Raw genomic sequence first — 18,152 nt, 5'->3', positions numbered from 1 at the left:
CCCCCCCGCCCCCAGACTTGGTGACAAGGAAAGCTCCCCATCTAAAAAGCCACACCTTGTTCTACAGCAATAACAACAGCAGCAGTGATGATGACGGGAAAGATGGGCTCCATCAGCTGATCGAAACACGGTCTCAGAACTGGAATGATCACAAGCCAGACAGGGCTCCTCTTGGCCAGGCCGGGGCGGGGCTAAAGTAAGGGAGCCAGCTGACCCCCAAACTATCCCAATTCCTCTGTCTCTTCCCTACTTCTCCAAGTGCTGGTCACGCGTGTGCACACAGAGCACACACGAACAAACATTTGTAGCCCAGTCCCTACACACTTGCAATTTAGAATCACTTTGGTTATCATGAAAACATAGGGGAGAATCTCAGCCACAGCATAATTATTTTATTATAATTTAAAATGTAATTATCAAAGACTGATCTAAATGTAAATATCTCTCTTAAATATATTCCAACAGAATTCTGAATTTAAGAAACTCAAATCACCTGGCAAATGTTTCTACTAAATGCTATTCTCATTACTTTAGTTATGGAATAGAAGGGACGATTTTTAGAAGAGTGACCTCCCTGGAACTGGATGTTCAAAGGCACCAAAGAGCAAATATTTTGCCATCAGAATGTAATTGTGTATGTGCGTGTGCATGCTTGTGTGTGTGTGCTCAAGTGTGAGTGTGTGAGTTCATGTGTGTGCGCGTGCACGCGCGCGCGTAAGGATGGGGTTGACGTCCACTACAGAAGTCTGGGATAGTGGTCTCAAGTTCAAATCCCAACTCCACCACTGCCCTTGGCCTTGGCCAGCTCACTCTCTATCCTTCCACGGACCTCAACCTACCTCATCCTCAGAAAAATGGGGAGGTCCTCCAGGCTGGGTCATTTCCAAGGGCCCTCCCAATTCTGGCCCTCAGCTGTCCTGTGAAGTCCTGACCACCATAATTTGAAGAAAAGCTCTTAATAGAGAGCAGGGGGCTGCACCTCCATTGTGGGGGACCATTTATTAAGTCCCCAAAGGAATTTATTTTGGAGTAGACAGGTAGATTCATCTATGAAAAATAACTAAAGGTAACCAGCTCCTCAAAATGTAGATTATTTCTCTTTGGAGACAGAGACAAGCCCCTTTCACACACACACACACACACACACACACACACACACACACACACACACACACACACCCCTCCCCCACTTCAGTTTCCTTCCTTAAAAAATGAAGATATTGGTCTAGGCCAAAGGTTCTTAAACTGTGGCTAAATGAATGTGGGTTTTGTGAAAAATTTGACAGCAGTCAAAGGTTATATCTACCTATTTCATATACTATATGCCCCGGGGTCACGTGTAGAAAAGGTTTGAGAAGCCCTGGTCTAGACACTCTCAAAGGCCCTGCCAGCTCCGGTATCCCAAGGTCTGATCTGTTGGAAATCTTATTTCCAGGCACACATGGATTCCATTTAATCCAAAGCAAAGTTATTGGTCACCTCTGCTGTGTGCAGGGTCCTGTGGCCAGCCCACGGCAGAGATAAAAAGGAAGGGGAAGACCCCACCCCTTCACTCAAAAAGCTGCCAGTCAAGGCAGTCAATGGCTCTGGAAGCAGAAGAGTCGCGTTCAGGTCCCACCTTTGCTACTTATTCCCAGGGTGACCAATCACTTAAGCCCTCCACCCCACCCCGGCTGCCCTGGCTCAGCCTCAGAGGCCCCTTGTAGCTCTCAGCCTATGAGCCTGTGATCCAGGGAGGAGATGAGGGAGCTGGATGGGAATCAGAGATGTCTCCAGGACCGATTGGGCACCTAAGCTGAAACCTATGGGAAGAGAAGCATTTCAATAAATGGAGCCGAGAAGGGAGCGTCCTGAATTCACAAAGGGCAACGGCCTGTGCTGACTGTGCTGTAGCACAGGGCAGGATCACTGGGCTGTTGGTGGCATTTGAGGCCATTGGTCAATGCCGTTCAGCACAGCAGAGGAAGCATATGGAGACGGCATGGGTGCTGGTGGCCATCTCACCAGAGTTCAGGCCCTGCGCTGAGCTCCAGAGTGTGCAGCTCTTGCTCCCCAATGGCCTCTGGGGAGCCCGAGGAAGCCATGCTCACCCCAGCCCTTAGAGCCTACTTTGAGGACCAGAAACCCACCCCAACAATGTGGGGAACAGTCATGAGAAGGCTTGGAAGGAGCAACCAGAGGGGCCTGGTGTACAGAGCAAAAGGGGCTTCCCTGCATCGGGCCCAGACCAAGAGCATCCCTGGATGGCCATTTATCCACTCTCAGGGTTCAAAACTGGAAGGGGCTTTGGAAATATCTAGAACAGCCCCTTCGTCTTACCTAAGAAGAAACAGAGATGCAGAGAATGGAAGTGAGTTTTCCAAGGTCACCCAGGAAGTCCAGTGGGTGGGTTCTCTGCCACAATATTCTGCTATAGCTGGCTGGAATTCAGGGGCTGGAGAAAGCTTAGGGTGCCGAAAGCTGTTATGCACCACTAATGCCCAACAAGCTCAAGAGACCCTGCTGACAGCAGAAGAGACAATTACTGTCCTGGCCACCACCACAACACCTCTGAAGGAATCAAAACCAAATGCTGCGCCTCCCTGGCCAGGTCTCTGCAAGGCCAGCACAGACACGCTGTGGAGGGGATGCAGAACGGCGGAAGCCACAAATCGTGGCTCACAAGGCTCTCAGGAAGTCTTCCCTGCACAAGGATCCTTTTTCCTGGCCCCTGGGCAGTCAGCCTGGTGAAGCCCAAGAACCCTGTGCAGAATCTGGCTAAAAAATGCATCAAATAAAATACAGAGCAGGATCACAGACATCAACTCTGTTGAAACAGAGTTTTCAAAATATTTTTTTTAAAAAGTTTGCAGATCCCAAGGTAAGAATAGGTGACCAAAGCTCAGAGAGAAAAAGTAACTGTGTATCAGTCACAGCTGATACACAGAAGAACCAGGATGGAAACTCTGGCATCAGAGTAGATCGGGTCCTCTCTCCTACCCTATACTACCTTGATGATGGAAATGCAGCTGAAAGAGAGAGAGCAGGAAAAACTTCTGAAAGGTTTGTCACCATGAAAAATAAGGAAGTCTTTTCTTGTTGGAATTTCCCAAGAATTATAACAATTCATTCTCATTCTCTCTCTCTCTCTCTCCCCTTAACTGTTCAGTACCTGTGGTTCTGCAGAGAAGAACCCAAAGAAAGCTCTCACTTCTTCAAGCCCTGGGTCCCTCCAAAAAGCATTCATTAGCCCTGAAAATCAATATTGAATAAAGGCCCATTGTTGGTGGTTAAAACAATTGTTTCTGTTTTTTCTACTCCGTCAGTTAGGCGGGGGTGACTGCTTCTCCCCACATGCTCTTACTGGCTTCTAGAAAGACCAAATTTGTGGGCTCTGCCCAAACTACCTCTTTCCTGGGGCCAGAATGGTGGTAACTATCTCTCAGAACAGCCTCCCGGTCACCACCTGGAGTCAGGAGATCTGGGTTCAAATGACGCTTCTGGCACTTCCGTCCATCAAGCTTCACTTACAGCCCACTATGTGTCAGACACTATATTAGACAAGGGGATATAATCACAAAAACACGGCACAGTCCATGGGGCTGGGGAGTGGAAACAAGCCTGCATGTGAACTCTAAGGCCCTACCTTTGAATCCTATTTCTGTCACTACCACTGTGACAACAGATTCATCAGTCACCTGCATATTCTCATCTGGAAAATGGGCCCTTTGGACTCACTTGATCTCAAGGCTGTAGACCAGGGATCCACATGGTCAGCACAGCACACGATCTGAATCTGAGGGTGGGCCATTCAGGGCTGAGAGGGACTCCCTCATTTTTCCAAAGACAAAACCAGGGTCCAGAGAAGAAAAGGGATGGGCCCACCATTACACAGTCACTAAGGGATTCAGACACAGAACTCAGACCCAACATCCAGGGCTCTGCCCACCATTCCAGCCTCTCTCCCTCCTACCTGAAGCCTGACTCCTCATTTGTAAAATGGAGACAATGAGAATTGGCACACCTCCCCAACAGGGTCCTAAGGAAATCACTTGGCAAATCTTCACCAATTTGTGTTGTTGTCATTCAAAGTGCAAGGGCCAGTGAGTGGCAGCCTGCCCCCATATCTGTCCTCATTCAGATCACATCAAATGTCTACCAGAAGCTAGAACTTCTGTGGAGCAAATGAAAGGCTCCCTGGCTTGTTCCGTCTCTCCTTTTGAAACATGGACTCCCAGGCTCCTCTTTCCCTTCTTTGCCCAATGCCTGTCCTTTGGCAGGCTGAGATGGCATCCCGAATTGTTTCGACCCACTGGTGCCGGACAATGAGCGAGCCTCGAAGGGCGCTCAGTTCAGATCTAACATCATAATCCTCACGATCACCCCCAGGGGCTCTGCGAGCCGGGCATCCCCAGATTCTGGCAATGTTTTCCCCACCCAGAGACAACAAATACCATATTTCAAGATCCCTGGTTTTCAGAGTCCTGAATGGGAGTGGGGGCAGGGAAAAGAGCCCCTGACTGGAAGAGGGTCAGGGTCGGATTCCCAGATCTGCCCCTTCCTGGGGAGGTGACCCTCAGCAAATCACTTCCTGTCTCAGCTTTCTCATCTTTAAAAGGAGGGGCTTGGACTAAATCATCACTAGATTCCTGCCATCTCTAAAGCCCCATGATATCTTAGGTAATCGGTAAGAAGCAGAGACCCGCATGGCATGGGCTGGGCTTTGCAGTTGAGAGGTTGAGTCTCTTTCTTCAGATCAGAGGCTGTAGACCTTTCATGAAGAAGTTTTCCTATGTGATCCCAAAGAAAAGTAAAACGATTAACCTGCCCCTCCCCCCACCCCAAACATAAAATGAGAAATGGATCCTCTGTTCTCATTGATTACGTAGTCCTCCCTCTAGGAAACCAATAGCAGAACGGCTCCATTCGCTCGTGCCCGGAAGCTACTTTAGCTCCAAAACAAAACGATCCAACACTCCGGTTTGGGGGGCTTGGAGGGTTTGGTCATTGATGAGCCAGCCTGAAATGGATGGTCTCATCTTTCAAATAGTTGTTCATACCCCATTACTTTCCCCCTCCAGTTTGCCCCTTGGAAAAAGGTCTGCCCCCCACCAAGGTAGCCACGTCTCCCCGGCAAGGAGGAAATCTAATACCACCCAAGCCAGAGCTCTGATGCCCATGGTACCTACCCTGCCCCCCCCCAGGCTGCCTCCTCCTTCTCCTCCATGCTCCCTCAGAAAGGCCAAGGCCATGTGTAGAGCAAGCCCCATGTTGAGGTCCACCCGCTCCACCTCAGAAGGCACCATCTTGCACAGCAAACAGCACTGTTCTGGCCCCCATGTAATAACCCGCTAAGCAAAATGGGCTGCTGATCTGCACCTGTTCCAAGCAGAAAACAAGCTGCACTGCATTTACGGGGAAATGCCTCATTAGGACCCATTTCAGCTTTCTGAAAGGAAGGTGTCACCCAGCCTGGGTTCCTGCCACCCCGGAAGAGCCAAAGACTGAGGGAACATCACTGATGGCTGCCGGCTAGACCCCATGCTTTGCTTCAGCATGTCCACCAGGCAAGCTCGGGACAGCTAAGTGCTCTTCCTTGTGTCCTCCTTCTCCTCCTCCTCTCCTCTTCCTCCTTCTTCCTCCTCCTCTTCCTCCTCTTCCTTCTTTCCTACCCCCCCCACCCCCAGTCCGCCAGGTACTAGGAAGCTGTCTGCCTCTCTACCTCCCTTCAGCTTTTACCTCCCTCCCAGGGATCCTAGGAGCAATGATCTCGGAACAGCATCTGTCCTGATGAGGAAAGAAGGGGGGCCCAGGGCCCAGCCCTCTGACAGCACACCACACGCACACAATGGCACATAGGCTCCATGCCTTCTCTTTGCCTTCCAATCATATCTCAATATTTTAAATTCAGGAAGGGCAGAAATCTGAGGCCCCATCAGCAGAAGTGTTTATATGTCATGACTATGCCTGGCTTGCTCTCTTACCTTTTCTTAATCCTAAAAAAACCTTCTTTTCTTTCTTTCCCTTTTTTTTCTCCTGAATGGGATGTTCTATCTCCTGAGAAAGCAGAGCTGGCCTACCAGAATTGTCTTTCTGTGCACATCTTCCTAAAACAACGGCAGCAACAACAAAAAAGCCACCGACAGCCCAGAGCCAGGAGTAGAATCCTGGAGATGGGTGAGCAGGGCGCCTCATTTGGTTTAGGAATCGATGCTGTGCTCCCATTCCCCAGCATGGCTGGTCACAGCCAGGCCGTGCATTTGTAGGCCGTGGACGAATAGAGCTTCTCATATGGCTTCCTAAAGGGACACCCACATTTCTGCCTAGTAAAATTCTACAGGAAGGGGGGCTACCCCCTATCCTTCCATACCCCCCAAGGGCTGGCCCTCCAAACCCAGAAATTCTCCACTTCCAGAAGCAAACCCTCCCAGTTCTTACCAGGGTTTTTGCTAAGAGCTCATGCGGGACAAATATGGATGCCCAGCATCGCCAGCACAGGCCGCCATTCCACACACCACCATTGGCTGTGCTTTTACAAAATGCTCCACCTCACAGAATTATAATTATGAAAAGTCTCCTCTCCCTTCCCAACTTGACTGCAGGATATTCCAGTTCTAGTGTTTTAATAAGCCATCAAATAGGTCTCCAAAGGTGTGGAGGAGGGGAAGGGGGGGGGCAATGACTTTCTCCACCCCAAACCACCCATCTCCACAACTTCCCACCATTTATTCCGAAGCTTATACCCCTGGAGTAGAATGCTGGCTGAACTCAAGATGGGCCTAAGGCAGCTGACACGGCATTCAGAATGGATGGTCAGTAACCCCCTCAATACACACACACACACACACACACACACACACACAAACACACACACACTCTGTCTCCCAACTCAGCCTTCCCGAAGCTTAGGAGGAGCCAAGCAAAGGGGCTGTGATCTACATGGAGGTCACATTCACCAGAGACCCGACCTTTCGTTTCTTTCCAGAGAAATAAGCCCCTGTAGTTCTATGAGGAAGTTCCATGTGAGTTTGGGACTCAAGTCTGAGTTTGTTTCCGGGGGTATTTCATGGAGCTCTTTCCACAACCCCCTCCGAGCTCAGGGCCTGCTCCATTCTTTTTCAGACAAAGCACCCTTCCCCAAACCACAATGGTGAGTGAGAAGAGGACAGGGAAGGGAAGGGCCCGAAGAAGGCCTGCCGCAAGTCAGGGTCCTCAGAGTCGGCCATTGCGGGGGTGGGGGGGTGCAGTGTGGAACTTTGCATGTTCTGCCACAGGCATTAAGCCCCACCAGCTCTGTCCTCATCTACCTGAAGATCCACACCCTGAGCCTCCTCTAACCTTCTCTGCAGGAATTCATTTCCCTGTTGCCATCAAGTCTGTGATGGCTTCGCTGGACACTCCTACCTCCTTCCTTGTCCTCTCCGGCCTGGCCTTGTCAAGACGCTGGCAGAGCCTCCTGCCTGACCCACCTACAAGTGCCTGTTTATTACAGTGGCTTAGGGGCTCTTTGCTCTGCTTAGGATTCAAGCTGCTATAAAATGTCGCCTCAAACAGCGTCCGACTGGGGCCCGATTTCCAGCCTGGCTTTGGACGAAGGGGGGGGGGGTGGTGGAGGGAAGGAGAAATGCTGGGAACCCCGAAGCAGCTCAAGAGAAAATCTGAGCAACAACCGAAGCGGCTGGAGAGAAACGGCTCCGGGTTCAGGAGTTTAAGAAGCAAGCACTCCTGCTTCCCCCAAAAGACCCTTTGGAGCTATTCCGGAAATAGATTCTGCACAGCTCCCTTCTCTGCGCTTTCCTTTTGTCGTGGGGTGGAGACTGTATGAAAATGGAGCTTTCGCCATTGAGCTGTGGATGAATTTGGGGGCGCCCAAGGACGGCTCCCAGGGCCGATGGAGGGCCTGCTCTCCCCAAACTGAGAGGGGTTTCAGGACAATGAGCAGCATCTCTCCAGCCCTGTTACCCTGGAGCTGTTGGAGATGCTGCTCTCTAGTATTCCATGTAGAAATCCCTCTGATTGGTATCTAAATAGACACACGAAGCAAACACAGAAAGTTGTTTTTTTTTTAAAGAGAAATTTTGCTTCTGAGGAATTCAACATGGATCTCACTTTAGAAAGAAAGAGGGGGAAGGGAGGGAGGGGGGAGAGAGAAAAAGCGAGAGAGAGAGAGAGAGAGAGAGAGAGAGAGAGAGAAGAAGAAGAAGAAGAAGAAGAAGAAGAAGAAGAAGAAGAAGAAGAAGAAGAAGAAGAAGGAGGAGGAGGAGGAGGAGGAGGAGGAGGAGGAGGAGGAGGAGGAGAGGAAGGAAGGAAGGCCCAGAGAGCCTGTCCATTGAAAAAGTGAGAATGGCGGGGCTCAGCTCCAACTCTGGAGCTCCCTGTTAAGTCTGCACTGCCTTTGGAGAAGGTTGTTAAGGAAACCTAATGGGAGAGTGGGGGAGACCCCCAAGTCCCTCTTAGGACATTGCCTTTCTTCCTGTGGGCCTTTCCTTGTACTTTAAAGACAGACAGACAGACAGACAAGGTCCTCCTAAAGGAAACAAGGGAGGCAGGGAGGGCGAGGAAAGGTGGTGCAGGCCAGGCCAGGCCAGGCCAGGCCCCAGTCGGACTTGTGAATTCAGAAATACCAGCTGAAGTGGACTTTTGTCCAAGAAGAGCCAGAGCCCTCCATCGTCCTCTTCCTTCTCCTTCAACTCTTTCTCCCTGGTTGGAAACAAGTTGGGGTGAAGGAGTGCCCACCCCACCCTCACCAGAAGACTCAAATAGTGTGAAATCCCAAATCTACAATCTCTATTTCTTGCTACCAGGGCCACGAAGATTCAGAAGCTCCCCTTTCCGGAGCAGCCTGGGGGGGTTTTCTAAAACTTCATTTCCCTCCTTGCCAACGAAGCCCGATCGCTGGGCCCCCCACCCCACCTCAGGCCCAGCCAGGCCGCCGCCGAGAACAAATCAACCTGCCACGTTACCAGGTGCCAATCAACTGCCTCGGAATTGATGGGAAAGTCTTACCGGGTGCAGGATGAGGAGGAAACCCGGGACTCGTGGGGAAGTGGGGGAGCTAGTCAGTCCACGCTGAAGTCAGTCCTGAAGCCTCCTGTGCAAATCAGAGAGAGAGGCACATCTACTCACTGGCACGCACGGAATCTCTCCGGGTGTGCGGGGGAGGGGGGGAGGGAGAGAGGGAGGAGAGAAAGAGAGGGTGGGGAGAGAGAGAGAGAGAGAGAGAGAGAGAGAGAGAGAGAGAGAGAGAGAGAGAGAGAGAGAGAGACCCCGAGAGAGACCCCGAGAGAGACCCCAGGAGAAGGCTGGTCCAGGGGGAAGGCGGTCCTTACCTAGCAACGGGGCTCCGGGTCGTGGCGGCGGCGGAGGCGGAGGCGGCGGCGGCGGCCCCGGCCCGGCTCGCGGCTCCCAGGCTGTCCGCCCAGCCCACTCCGAGCGCAGGCTTCCAGCTCCCGACCACGACAACAATAGCGGGCTGAGAGGGATAGCATGAAAGGGAAAGGAAAAAGAGAGGAGAAGAGAGAGGGAGGAGGGAAGTAAACGGGGGGGGAGGGGGAGAGAAGAAGAGGGGCTGCGCGGGACGGAGGGGGGGGGGGGGGGGGGGGGGGGGGGGAGGGGGGGAAGCGTGTTAAGCTCGTCTGGCATTAACAAGTCCTGAATGAAGAATGTTAGCAAACAGACAAACAGCATGTCCGATGCATGCTAATGGTCCCGGCTTGAGCCTGATATGATGAATTATTCAGCAGGCAAAAAGAGGGAGAGAGGAGAGAGGAGAGAGGAGAGAGGAGAGAGGAGAGAGGGAGGGAGGGAGAGAGACGGAGGAGAAGGAGAAGGAGCAGGAGCAGGAGGAGGAAGGGGAAGGGCAGGAGAGCCCCCTAGACCTTTCACATGCCTACAGAGATGGGGAGGGCCGACCGACGGGTGGGGTGGGGTTGGAAGAGGAGGAGGAGGAAGAGGAGGAGGAGGAGGAGGAGGAGGAGGAGGAGGAGGAGGGCTGCTGCCCCCCCTTTTTTTTAAAGTATCGTCAAAACTTTCTTCCAGTCTCTAGCTTGAAACCAAGTTCGAAAGAAGGGGGCACCCCGAGGCCTCCTAAGGAGTCCCCTCCCGGGCTCTGCGAGCCGTTCGCAGCCCGGCTCGGCTCAGCTCGGCCCTACTCGGGCCTGGAGCGTTCTGGCCTGGCCTCCTCTCTCCTCTTCCTTCTCCTGAGCACCCCCCCCCCAACACACACACACACACACACACACACACACACACACACACACACAGGCCCGGCCCGTTCGGTCCTGGCCGTGACCGCCCCCTTTCTGTCTTTTGTCTCTCGGAGCTGGCACCTGTCCCAGATACGGGGAGCGGCGCCAGCAGGCAGGCGGGCGGGCGGGCTGGCCGGCCGAGGGCTTCTGGGCCCCGGAGGAGGCTCCGCGGGTGGGGGGTCAGTCCAGCCCGGCTCGGCCGAGAGGACGGAGAGAAGAGGGGAGAGGAAAATAGGGGCGAGTGGGAGAGAAGAGTGGCTTCACCCACTGGTAAAATAAGGCCGACTCTGGTCGCGGGCACCCCTGAAACAATAAAAGACCCCGCCAAAAATAGAAGGGAGGGAGGTTTAACCACACACCCCTAAGGTTGCCCGAAACGCGGGGCACAGGGCAGTGACCAGCAGTGCGGCCGCCTTCCACTCTAAGCCATTCCAGTAAATAGGGGTAAGGGGAAGGCAGGGAGCTCCACTTGAATGCCCCCCACCCATCGAGTCCAGGAGCTTCTGGGCGCAGCGCCCGTGGTGGGCTCGGCAGACAAACCCGGGCACCATGCGACTTCCTCGCCCAGGCTCAGGCCACTTTAGGGGGAGGTGGCGAGGCCCGGCTGTACACTTGAGGGCAGGGTGAGGGGGAAGTGGGGGGCTGCGGGCTGCGGACTGGGCTGGCATGCGGGGCGGGGAGGAGCCATCCCAGGGCTGGGCGAGGCTGTCAGGGAGGGAGGAGGGGGAGGGGGGAAAGGGCGGCCAGAGCTGCAAGAGAATGGGAGGGAGGAAGAAAGAAGAATGGGAGAGAGGAGGAGAGTGGGGGGGAGAGGTGCTGCCCACCGAGGGGGGAGGGGGCCCAGGCCTGCGTGGCGGCGGCGGGAACGCGCCCTAGGAGGCGCGCGCGCGCAAAGCCCCACGCAGCCCAGGCTGCCCCTCCCCCCGCCGCCGCTGGGCACCCCCCACCCCAAGGCCTGAAGGCCCAGACCCCCGCACGCGAGCCCAACTCCTCCCGCGGCGCCCCGTCCTCATCCACCCTGAGTCACAGGCGCCGAGGCTGGGGTGCGCGCTCCCGTTGCCGTGCCCGCGGGCCACTCGGGAGCGCGCGGCTACAGATTCAGGGCTGGGACTCCGGGGCTGAGCCAGACACTCCCGGGGGGGAGGGGCGTCCGAGGACTTGACCTTGGCCGGACCGAACTCGTCCCTCTCGCGGCTCCAGACCGGGGGAGTCGGAGCGCGCTCCGGTGTGTGCGCGCACGCGCGCCCCGCCCTCGCTTACCCGGGTTCTGCCGGCTCCCCATCCCCCATCCATCCCCTCACCCCCCCCTCCCGGGGTCCTCCAGCCGAGCAGCCGCCGCCGCTCCAGGGGACACAGTGACGGACGGACGGGCTGTCGGCCTCCCCCGGGCTCTCTGCCCCGTCCCGGAGGGACGGTTACACTTGGCCTTGCTTATGGGGGGATGGGCGGAGCACAAGGCACCCCCCCCACCTTTTCCCCAAACCCCACGTTGCGCTTTTTGGCCTCTCACTACAGGGCTTTGGTAAAGCCAACTTCCTGGCACCGGCCGTCTCCCCGCACCCTGTCCCCAACCTCCCCTCTCCGTACCTCCCCCTGCCAGCCGCCGCCGGGGCGCAACCCCAGCCAGGCCCAGGGCGGTTCTGTGGCCAAGCCCGAGAGAACAAAAAAGACCCACCAAAAAAACCAAACTCAGATCCCGAAGATGACTTTTCTCCTCTGCGAATGCACGTCTCCTTTTTTTGTCCTTTCCGACGGAGAAAGCCTCAAGTCCATATTGATGGACGGGACACATTTACGAATTTGACCCAACTTTACCCAAGAGACAGAAGTCCCAGCCGGATAACTGGAAAGGTGGGAACTGTAATTATTATCGTGCCCACCACCCATCCCCATCCCCGCCCCCATCCCCATCGCCATCCCCATCATTATTGTGGCTTACAATTGGTTGGGTACTGGGCAGAAATCTGACCTAGAGAGAGGGAAGAGAGAGGAGAGAGTGTGTCTGATTGGATGGCCTGAGCCTGGAGTGGCCTCGGGGGCTTGGGCCCGAGACTTGTCCCGGTGTAAGGAGGAAGGAGGGGCGGTGTATTAGGGAGCCACACCGGCAGGCGGGCTAGCCTCCTGCTTCCTGGCCTGCAGCACGTCTTCTCCATTTCAACTGTCAGGGAGCTGGGGCTGGGCTGCAAATTTCTCTCTCTCTCTCTCTCTCTCTCTCTCTCTCTCTCTCTCTCTCTCTCTCTCTCTCTCTCTCTCTCTCTCTCTCTCTCTCTCCCTCCCTCCCTCCCTCTCTCGTCCCTCGATCCTCTCTCTCTCCCAGCCTAATGACTGCCCCCAACCTACGCACTCTAAGCTGGGGGCAGCTGCTGGCTTTCTCAGAAGGCAGAACAGAACTTCAAGCTTCCTCTAGTTTCCCCACCACCACCACTCCCACCCCCCACTACACCCTCTCCTCTCATAGCAACAGACTTTCTTGGTACTTGGCCCCAGCATACATCAGCGTTCCTTCCATCCAGTACCCTTCCACGTCACATCTCACCATTCTTGTCTACCAATTGAAACCTGCCCATTGGAAGAAAAATATATATACTTTTTATGTCATTGGTAAATTCAAAAGTTGTTGCCAGCCCTCTCCTTGCTGGGAAACTTCATTAAACATTGGATTAGCCCCATAGACTGTACAAAGAAGAAGATCCTCACACATCTGCATGTCCCTCTGACCTCCGTGTTTACGGCTTGGAGTGGCTCTCTTCTCCTCCTCCCAGCCCACTTCCACACGGAGGGGTGTCTGTCCTCCTCCACTTCGGGCCGGGTTCAAGTGTCCTCTTGTTTGTTCTGCCAGTGGCCTGATTTCTCAGCTTGATCCCTCAGAGGAGAGGAGGCACGCTGTCTCCTGTACAAATCTTATCCCAAAGGGGCAGCTTCCACCCCATTGCTATGGACCAAAGGCAGTGGCAGGCTTCTGGGTGTGTGTTAACATTTGCTATGCAATTTGTATAGAGGGGAATGAGGCCACAGTGGACAATTTCAGAGCTCTCTTCACTAGCTCTGGCCCCCGAACACCTGGAATCAACCTTGCTGGTGCAGCAAAAGGCATAGATTTTTGTTTCCCTCTGTCCAAACTCCTGTGTGTACACACACACACACACACACACACACACACACACACACACAGTAAAGGCTTTCTCTGAAATTCAGGCATGCATTCATTCCTCAACTATTGTTTTAAAAAATACATTAAATGAATGAATGAACGAATGCCCAAATTATGAATACCTGCCCGTGTTTGTCTCTGGAAGAAAAAGTTTTCTAAAATAACTGTTTGTTGGAGCTGGTAGATCTGAGGACCCTCGCTTGGAAAATGAGAAAAAAGGCATCAGACAGTGGTTCTCAGTCCTACCTTAAACACACACAGGCACACTCACAACAAGAACAGCCCTCCCCCCCCCCAAAAAAAAAGCATTCATTTCTCTCTAACGAAAACCACGGCAGCCATCCTATCTTCCTCTGGGGTCCAGCCTCTACTTTCTAGCAAAAAGCAAAAAGCTTGGTGAAAACTCCCTTCTTCTTTGGTCCAGCACAATTTTTACCCATTTTGACTCAACTGAAATTCGCAGGATTAGACAAAGCTAAAGAGATTGGCCCCCGCCAACGTGGCTGTCCACCAAAAGAACCTGGGCTTGCTCCACACTGACTCTAGACAGGGGGGGGGCAGCCTACGGCAGCCTCCTTCCCCCCCCCCAAATAATCTTAACTGTAAAAAGGAATCCAACCTCTTAACGAGCAATCAAACAGTATAAATATCACACACACACCCCAGTCCAAATACGTGTTGTCTGATCTACCTCCTGACAAATATATTAAAACCACTTTGTGGCTTTCCAATATTGGAGGAGGTTTGAGAACCCTAGACGTTCTCAGGGAGCTGACGTTGTGTGTATGGGTGTACAAGCCCGATTCCTGACTGCTCCGTTCCCCCCAGCTCAAAAACCAGAAAAGGAAATGAAAGGAAAATGAAAAAAAAATCAAATAACTACATAAAATAAAGGACCAAGAATGAGCGGCAGCGTTATGACTGTATTTTCTTAGCTCTATGCTTCCCTTCATCCCCTACCTGCAAAATGACAGAGCATGGGAGGAAAAAACACACCATATAAACCAAAGATCAAGTCAATTAATGAATACCTAAGTAACTAATTACAGAAATACATGGGCACCTGTCTCCTTCACACTTGTCCCATTGCAGATAAAGAAAATTCCTGCTTTTCAAAAGATATCATTATAAAGGAAAATGAGTTGCAACCAAAAACTACTTTTGAATTAATTTTAAATCAATTTCTCAAACACCTGAGCTTAGAGAAATTAATATCCTATACCTCCTGGTTTAAATCTGAAAAGTAAAACATTGACCTTTAGCGTCTGGGGAGAGAGAGAGAGAGAGAGAGAGAGAGAGAGAGAGAGAGAGAGAGAGAGAGAGAGAGAGAGAGAGAGAGAGATGCCGGAAGATAACTCGATCTTTTTGCCCCACAAAAGGACAAGCGACTTTTCTTCCATCTCCGAAAGCTACTCACCTCTCTAGGCTGTTAGCACTAATACAGGCTTAACAACCACATTCCTGTTAAAGCTGGAGATTCGTCTTTCACCTCAAACCTCTAGGTCTCCGTGATCCCCTTGCTAGCTTTTATTTCTTGCGAAGGATGATTTTCCCCCTGCTCGTAAGAAGGCATTTGAATGCTGGCTGTTTCCTCCAGTTTTTATTTGGAACCAGGCAGAAGGCTGTCCTTGGGAATGTAGCTTTTTTTTTCTCCTCTGGATCTGGTGGGGATTTCCATGTAATTATGAGTGCAAATTGGGAAGCCAAATTCAGCTTTATTCAGAAATAATTAATACCAGTCAGGTAATTCCAGATGAGTAGTAGTCAGTGCCCCCTCCTTTTTCTGTTATCACTATATTGTAATATTTAAATTAAAATATATTGTCATTAGTTATAGCCAATAAAGGGTTTTTTAAAGTAATTTTTAAAATATTAAAATGATTACTTTTAATTTCATCGATGGATCCTAAATAGCCATGACTGGCCTGTCCTTGCCTTGGGGAGGGAGCTCCCAAAGGGTGAAGTCCAATCTTACCAAATACTGCTCAGAAGAGTTGTGCTATTCCAGTATGTTTAGGTCTTTGGGGTGAGTTGTTTTCTTCCCCTTCATCACAAGAGCTGTCTAATAGAAATCTCAGCAAGGGACTTCCTGCTACCTATCCATCCTCCCCCACCAAAACATTTTTTTTTCTTTTTCCTTAGTCCAATTGTACTTAGAGTGTGTCATATATAGACTTTGGTAAAATGGGTGAAGTTTAAGGTTAGACTAATTTTGCTGCTACTTTTCAGGGAAAGACACTTTGTAAAAATTGGTTACAGAGTTAAAGGAAAGTTGCCGGTTTTCTCCTCTACCCCTCCCCCTCTTACAAAATCAGGATCATTTGTTTCACAATGACTTCAGTTGACCTTCTCAGCCATGTCCCAGACTTATTCCACACACAAACCCATATTATAGCATTCAGTACATTATTGTTAAATAAATAGGAAAAACAAGGGGGGAAAGATGAACCTGGTGGGGCAATTTAGATTTAGACAGTCGTTTTTTAAAAGTTTAATTTTATAGTCAGGAAGGAACATATTTTCAACCCTGACCAAAAGCCCCCAAGTCTGTGTTTGCTTCTAGGATGGACAGAGTGGGCCCCCCTCAGTTTAGTGCCCACAGAGACGGTGCCCTTGGGAAGACAGCTGCTCCAGTGCCCTCAGTAAATGTTTTCCAAAGGCAGACTATGCCTAAATAGACAGACAGATAGATAAATACGCAGACACAGACAGATAATGAGAAAGTGGGGGACAAAATCTGGGGATGGTATACATTGAATATTATTGTTGTTGTTGTTGTTTTGCTGTTTATTAGATATGTTTTTGCTTTCCGGTCAAAGTAATTTTGCACATTGGAAATTCCATTTTGCTTTGCCTCTTCAGTAAGAAATGGGCTCTTGGAATTTATAGTTCATCTTAGACGTCTGGGCATCAATTTCTCCAGGCAGTTGGATGGATCCATGAGGATGTACATGGATTTTTAAAAATAAAATTGTGGGGAAAAGATAAAACCAGAGCATCTACCCAGCCAAGCAGCCAAAGCAACTCCGAGTTGTAAAGTGTCTCAGATTGCAAAAGGCTCCAGAAATGTGGACCTGTGTTTCCTTCAAAACACAATGAAGCATTTCTCCAAAGCATTTGCTTCGTCCACTCCATTTTTAGCAATCATGGTTTGTAGCAAACTTGGCATTTAAGTGCTAGCAACACAAATGAAGCCCTGGCAAGCAGACAAGGGGATCTGAGAGGGAGAAGAAGAGCTCAAGGGGTGGGTTCAATGAACAACCCCCTCCTCCTCACTCAAAAATCATCATGATAAAGAGTGGCAGCAAAAACATGCCATTGCTTCTTTCATTATTAAAAAATATATAAATTTGCAGAGCATTCTAAAATGCACTCAGGCTTGGGACTGATAATTATTTTGTCTTGTGACTGGTGGCTGCCAGCTTAACATTTGAAAGATAAAAGTCCAGATTAGAAACTTTTAGTGGGCAAAGGATCCATCATCTTAAATACATGACAAATTTCCAGCTTCCCTCTTCATTATATGCCGTGTGTGTGTGTGTGATAGTTCTCTTTATAACAGTCTACCTGTGACGATAGACATTGTGTCTTCATCATATATTCCACATGTATCTTATTTCTTCATTCCATGAAATGTGTATATTGTGTATAGCTTTTCTTTCCATCACACATGCATTTATATGTGTATAGATAGAGATATATCTTTCCTAGCTCTATATTTTATACTACCTGGGAGCATCTTTTGCATATATTTATTATATTAAACATGTGTACACATATATTGTATACAGTGTCTGTAAAGCCTACATTTGTAGATATCTTTTTTATTTTCTACTGTATGTGTCTATTTTCTTTACTTCCAAATAGACACATATTATTAAACCTTCATTTGTGTATATAGTTTTCATTATATCCTACTTATGTGTATATGTATTTAGCTGTCTTTGTGTATACACAGATATACACACATATATTTCTATCCTACAAATGTGTGTGCATCTTATCTATCCTTTTCACTATAGGCTGTGTATGAGTGTGTGTGTGTGTGTGTGTGTATAAATATATATCTTCATTATATGCTGCATTCATGTATCTATCTCACTTTTATTATATTATACATATATCTTTCATTATGTGGTCCATATATGTACATCTCTTGCATATGTCTCCATTATCTGCTACATGTATCTTTTTATTATAGGGTACTGATGTTGATCATATGTCTATTTTAGATATGCTATATGTGTGTATGTGTGTATGATACTAGAGCTGAAAAGGAAGCATAACTTAGAAACCAGCTAACTCATAATTTTTATTTTTTCTAAGTAGTACAAACATACACAAAGAGAATGAGGCGTTTGTGAACATGTGTGTATGCATGTGGGCATATGCAATAGATAAATAGAGATAGAGATGAAATCGCTGTATTTTCCTTGTCCATGGGAGGCTAGGAAGCACATTTTTCCTTGGCTCTGCATGAGCATGGAATATGTGAGTTACAAATCGCATCCTGGTCATTAAAGAGACAAATCGATTTGGGGCCAAGACCCGTTTTCCTCATTTTTTCTGGGCTTTGGGAGAAGGTATGTCAACCACTGCACCTCAGAATTGTCATCTCGCCTTCCAAAACATTGACAGATTTTCTCATGCTCCTGCCTGATGCTCTCTCTCAGATTCATTAAAATGGCGTCTCCCAGTAGAAATGGCTATTTCTTTCTCTGATTTCTGGCATTGTTTATAGTCTATAGTCAGTCAATAGTGATTTCAGGTATTTA

General features: G+C 50.1%; 1 protein-coding gene across 1 annotated transcript in view; it reads right to left on the bottom strand.

Moving 5' to 3' along the window:
• The window catches only part of LOC122730138, a 67,721-nt gene extending 52,791 nt beyond the window's left edge, over positions 1 to 14,930 (bottom strand). Inside the window, exons 1-4 of the mRNA XM_043969373.1 lie at positions 14,795 to 14,930; positions 11,902 to 12,069; positions 9,309 to 9,547; positions 8,986 to 9,070 (exon numbers count right to left, since the gene is read on the bottom strand). The gene's annotated coding sequence lies outside the window, so the exon portion shown is untranslated. The remainder of the gene's footprint in view (positions 1 to 8,985; positions 9,071 to 9,308; positions 9,548 to 11,901; positions 12,070 to 14,794) is intronic.
• Positions 14,931 to 18,152: the final 3,222 nt, after the last annotated feature.

This window comes from Dromiciops gliroides, chromosome 5 (genome assembly GCF_019393635.1).
Source record: "Dromiciops gliroides isolate mDroGli1 chromosome 5, mDroGli1.pri, whole genome shotgun sequence".
Taxonomy (NCBI): Eukaryota; Metazoa; Chordata; class Mammalia; order Microbiotheria; family Microbiotheriidae; genus Dromiciops; species Dromiciops gliroides.
This window is presented reverse-complemented; position numbering and strand designations above follow the sequence as displayed.